This window comes from Berghia stephanieae, chromosome 4 (assembly GCF_034508935.2).
Source record: "Berghia stephanieae isolate SIO BIC M18660-M18661 chromosome 4, UCSD_Bste_1.3, whole genome shotgun sequence".
NCBI lineage: Eukaryota > Metazoa > Mollusca > Gastropoda > Nudibranchia > Aeolidiidae > Berghia > Berghia stephanieae.
This window is the reverse complement of record NC_088363.1, coordinates 63,058,734-63,064,733: the sequence shown is the minus strand read 5'-3', so window position 1 is coordinate 63,064,733 and position 6,000 is coordinate 63,058,734. Positions and strand designations below refer to the sequence as shown.

Genomic DNA, 6,000 nt, shown 5'->3' with positions numbered 1-6,000 from the left:
TATTTAAGTTGGCGAGAGAAGCAAACCATTACTTTTGCTTTCACGCTAGTCCGATTCCCCTGACAACATTTTTGACAACTTCCTGTTACGCATTTGAAAGAATAATATTTGTTCCTTCAGATATTGCATTATTTGACATATCTCTCTGATTGTTAAAAAATAAAAAACAAAAAACAAATCATGACTCCACATATCTTCAAAGTTATTTTGCAATTCGTCAAAAGTTAAAATGCTATGAGCATTTTTTGTCAAGGGAAAAATTATCGGGATTTTTGGGGTGCTTTCATTCTTTTTTGTTTTGTTTGTTTGTTTGTTTTCGTTGTTGTTTTATGTTTTTGGTTTTTGTTGGGGTTTTTTGTTTGGTTTGTTTTGTTGTTTTTTCTTTGGTTTTGTTATTTTTTTACTTGTTTTTTTTAGGGGGTGGGGGACACTTTTTTGTTGTTTTTCTTTTGATATGTTTTTGTTATAATCTCTCTCTCTCTCTCTCTCTCTCTCTCTCTCTCTCTCTCTCTCTCTCTCTCTCTCTCTCTCTCTCTCTCTCTCTCTCTCTCTCTATCTATCTATCTATCTATCTATCTCTCCCACTCTCTCTCTCTCTGTATGTAAGTATGTATGTGTGTGTGTGTGTGTGTGTGTATGTGTGTGTGTGTGTGTGTGTCATTCTAAAAGATTAAAGTCATCGCGGCAACTTGTTTCTAAATATGTCCATACTGGGCGATCTCGATTTATAACGAGAACAAAGATAAATAGCCATATAATATAATTCTGACGCAATGAGACGGGTTTTGTCTTTAGCTCTACGCTGTGTATTTTGTAATTCATGACTGAAATAGACAAACTGGAAGAGCCAAAGGCATGCACGGGATTATCAAATCAAGAAAAATAACAGTTGTTCTTGTTGAGTTACAACGAGCAACAATAATGTTTAGACGCAACTGTTTGGGGAACACCGACTTCTGTTAAAAATTACAAATTAAATGAAACATTGTCATGTATCACTGGAATTTTTAAAGATTCTAAAAATAGCCGACATTCAGTGGGTTTCGGTACAAGTTCTTTCCAAAACCCGTCCTGCGGAAAATCCTCTCAAGCTACAAAATTTGGTATATCTCGATCTAGTATAGTTCAATACGACGTGCACTTATCAATTTGCACGTGGGTTCAACACGATCACCCTATAGAGTGAATTGTTCCTAACACTATATAAATCTGTAGTAAGACCAACTTTGGAATACGGAAATTGTATTTGGTGTCCTCTTTTCAAACGACAATTAATAGTTTTGGAAAACGTCCAAAGAACGAACAATGAAATATTTGCCATGTTTTAATAATATGTCATTAGAAGATAGATTGAAAAAAAATCTAAAACTATCATCAATTAAATACAGAAGAAAAAAAATGTAATCTTATACACTTACATAACTTTGTCCATGGTCTACATAACATTGATTATGAATGAATTTTTAAACATTTTTCTTTGGTCACATTCACACGAGGTGATAAAACATCGAAATATCGATCTATTCCAGAGACTCTTTTATCATAAGAAGACTTTTTTTCATAATATGGTTTTGTCCTCGGTGTATAAAGAGTATAAATAAATAAATAAATAAATAAAAATGACTGTCCACAATAATTCAAGACGTCATGTCAATTATCACGAGAATCTTTCGGACAGCTGCTGCTATCGAGATATAAAAATAAACGCGTGACCACGAATCGTGGAACGGACTGTGGAATGAATTATTCAGCTCTTGAGTTAACGTGTGATCTATATTGGCAATTGCCTAAAAATAAACCTTTGAATTAACTCGAATTTGTTACGGATTTTAGCCCGTCAGAAAGGCGATTAATTATAAAATTCTCTTCCAGTTTACATATAGTTTTGATATGGCGGGTAGACGTCTAGAAATTGTGTGTATTTTTCTTAAACATATAGGTCTACCCTCAATACTCAAGCGCTATCTTTGTCGACTTGACACTGATAATCCACTTACGGGTCTCGATATCATCATTTTGGTCTTGGATTTTACTTAACAGCATTCCATTTTATTGACCATCACTCATTTAACTTTGACTGTTGAACGCTGCTGCTGCTGCTGTTGTTGTTGTTGTTGATGTTGTTGTTGTTGTTTTTATTGTTATTATTGTTGTTGGTGGTGTTTTTGTTGTTGCTATTGTTGTTGCTGTCATTGTTGTTATTATTGTTGTTGTTATTTTTCTTGTTACTTGCTTGCTTGTTTATTTATTTTGTTTGCTTCTTTGTTCGTTTTCGTGGAGACACCACGGACATTACAGAAGTGCGACAATTATATATTACGAAGAAAAAAGCAATTAATTTACGGTTTTCAAACTAAAATGTCCTATTCCTGAATAAAGGCGAAAATTTACTGGAAAGGACAAAAGACAGGAAAGGAAGGAGGGAGGTGTATAATGGGAAGGGGGGGGGGGAGGTGACCTGAGTGTGGCTTTGTGATCTTGTGGTATGACACTCGCCTTCAGACTGGTAAGTCCCGAGTTCAGGTCCCATTACGAGAGGCGCAAAGTTGAGTAATTGGAAAAGGCTATTTACTCGCTTTCTCTCATCGTACTCAGGGTAAAAATGAGTACTTGGGCGTGTACAACATTGTCTCCGTCGAAAAATAATGTAATACATATTGCCTTGCAAGCACTATGAATCATCCAACATGATATGTGTTGCTGTTGGCTAGGGATCATTCAAATAGAGCTTTGAGAAGGTTTAGTGGATTTGCCCTATATAAATGCTCAATGCTTTGATTGTAGAAGACACAAACAAGCAACCTATTCTTTTACTATAAACTTCAAGGTAAAGTACATAATAAATAATACATTAATTTCACATAAAATGAAATAATATAAAGCTCAGAAGGCCAAATTTCAATTTTATCCGATGTTCTCTCCCCTTGCATTGGTAGCAATTAAATGGTTTTATTCTTTCTAAAAAACGTTTAGTTTTTAGATTTACATTCTATTAGTTAAAACTACTGGCGGACGATAGATAAATTATACAAATAGATTTTTGATAGATCCATGATTTCAAAATAGCACTATCCAGATATCACCATAATATCATAATATTCGGTGTTTCTTGTCATACCAGTATTTCAAATATTTTTAAGCAGTCCATAATATTATGAAGATTTTTTTTAAACAAAAAAAAAACAACAACAAAATAAGATTACAGTATTAATTACTCGTCTCTCAGTTTTATAATTTCCACTCTTTCTGTTCTTCTTGAGACGTAAAATAATTCGAACTCCTTACCCATCCTCACCACGACCATCCCACACCCTCTTCCCCACAACCATCACCACCACCCCCACGCACCCCACGACGAGTTCACAACTGGAGGACAACTCCACCTCCAACCCCCAACACCACCCCGACCGTCTCCTCCTCCTCCTCCTCCTCCTCTATTTTTCCCTACCCAACTCCCGATACGTTATCGATTCGTTATTTCATCGTGTGTCCAAAAAAGCTCTCGTGGATCGATAGCCAAGGCTGCATGACAACGGCAGACTGGTTGACAGATCAAGACACACTGACTACCATAGCATTGCCACTAACCACTATTCATCTCTCATCGATACATGACCGAAATCACAGCTAGAGCGGCCCCATGTCCAGCATAGAATATTGAACAACTTATGAATCAATACACAAAGCTGCACAAAATAAAGCCATATTGGTTGACTATTCAAAGACTCACAAATCACAAATTACCTTCAGCTATCTGCAAAGAAAATCGAAATTATCACAGGCGCAATAGGGAATAGAAGTGTGATGTCAATAAAATGGTTCCAAACTCATTGGAAGTGTAAAACCACTCTTCCGAAAGACTGAAAGCATATCTTGTGTAAATGATCTTCTGGTTTCAGAGTGATGGCATCTTATTTTCTAGTCTAGTTATATGCGGGTTGTCAATATAAATCACCCATCTTCGCTCTTTTACGTCCAGTAATAGAATCAGCCTACACACCCTGCTACTTAAAAAAAAGTTATGATTCAATATGTAAACTATTCATTATTAGTACTCCAAAAGACCAGTTACATAAATACTTCCAAGGATTTTTGAACCGGAAATCTAGGTGTGACGTCACGACTGTTCTTCCCTATTACATACATGCCCAATGGGGTCCCGATAGCTCAGTTTGTAGAGTACTCGCTTCCCAAGCAAAGGGACCGAGATCGATCCCGGGTGCGGTCGAGATTGTTTATGACCTCCCCCCCCCCCCCACCCCCTGTCCACCCAGAAGTGATTGGGTAGCTGGGTCTGATTGATTTGGCGGAAAGCACTTTGCGATAGACTAGCATCCTATCCAAAGAGTAGCAAGTAATTGCTTCTTTTCCGTTTCACGCTATAGAAACCGGGATAAACTCTGGCTCCATAGGCCTATGGATCTAAAGGACTACTTTTACGTACATGCCTAGCTTTAATTGTAGAAACTAGGGATCAATTAAAATGACTATGTGGAGACGAGTCGGCAAACTAAGACACTACTGCTATTAAATAATTATCATTGTCCATAGTAAATGTCTTATGGACACACAACCCAAATCAGTGCTGGGACAGTCGAGTAGCCAGCCTTGAATGATGCAACACATTACGAATCAACTCTAAAAATATCTGCATGCCATTGATACAAAAACATTTTTGGCCATTTAGGAAACCACCAGGATCAAATAATTGCCACCATCCACTCGCTGTCCATTGCAAATACCATTAACGCTCAAAACTCAAAAAGCACTGCTGGATCAATTTCATGTTGAACACCCTACAAATGATAGTCAAAGCGTCATGATTATGTCACTCGGGTTGGCAAACCAAGACACATAGACTATCATAGCATAACACTAACTACTAATCATCTAAAAAAAACAACAAAAAAAAAACAGAAAACTAGTGCATGCTTATAGAGAAATATAAAAAAAACGTGTTCATAGCGCTTTACAAGGGGTCCCTAGCAAATAGCAAGACTTAACACCCTGAACTCAAATTAGAGCAGAAACAGTCCTATGCCCAGCCTTAATTTGGACTAAATAAGAATCAAATAACATCAGCTTGCCAACGACAAAACAGGGAACAAACCAAGAAACCACTTCTATAAAATAATTAGTGTTATACAGTGCAAATCCCATTGTGACACAAAGACTAAATAATCAGCGATGCACTGGAGTAATTCTATACCCAGTATTAAATGTTGATGCTACCACGTCATTGCCATTAAATCTGCCATATCATATCGAGACAAGATGCAAATCATTTCCAGAGCAGGTAAAGAAAAGCCAAAAGATTATAACCAACCAGCCTTTGTAAACTTGTGCAAATGGCTCAAACCACAGTTCGAGCAATTCTTTCCCCAAATTAAAAAGTAAAGCATTAAATGGACCAGATAATGAGTTCTATAACATTATTACTTTATCCATCAACTATACTCAACTGGTTCAAAAATAACCTGGCAACGAATGAGCTTAGGATCAGCCCAATACAAGATGGGAGTTCCAACTTGGACGAGCAAGGTTTCTTGGGACGTGGACCTTCTCTCCTCTAAGCTTGGAAAGAGGCTTCAAGGACTCGATATCGGCATGTGTGTGGCTAAGAACATACTAAGTTCCAGAACCAATCGAATTGTGGCCACTCAGCATCATTGGAGACTAGTGGCGTCGTCCACTTACAATCATTGCGTTAAGGAAAATCTGAGCATTGGAAGACTTGATCGTGACGCGACTTGACAGCGGTTACTGGACGGTTCATGAGTGTTGTAAGGAATCTGCGGAATAGGTGAATCGTCATAGTATTGTAGTGTAAACTATCAGAGGTTGCAGGAGCCATGCTTTTGGGTGACTATCAGGTCAGTGATCGACAAGAAAATCCGTAAAGTACCGAGCCTCGAACAGTTTAGTTCAAGTTGATTGATTGTAAGCTGAAGGACAAACTGAATTTCAAACGAGACAGTTTGCATGCAGCTGCACTGTGCA

At 37.5% G+C, this 6,000-nt stretch overlaps 1 protein-coding gene across 24 annotated transcripts in view; it reads right to left on the bottom strand.

Annotated features, from left to right (window-relative positions):
- LOC144970990 (uncharacterized) overlaps positions 1-6,000 on the bottom strand; it is a 74,941-nt gene that overhangs the window by 52,275 nt on the left and 16,666 nt on the right. The window lies entirely within an intron of this gene.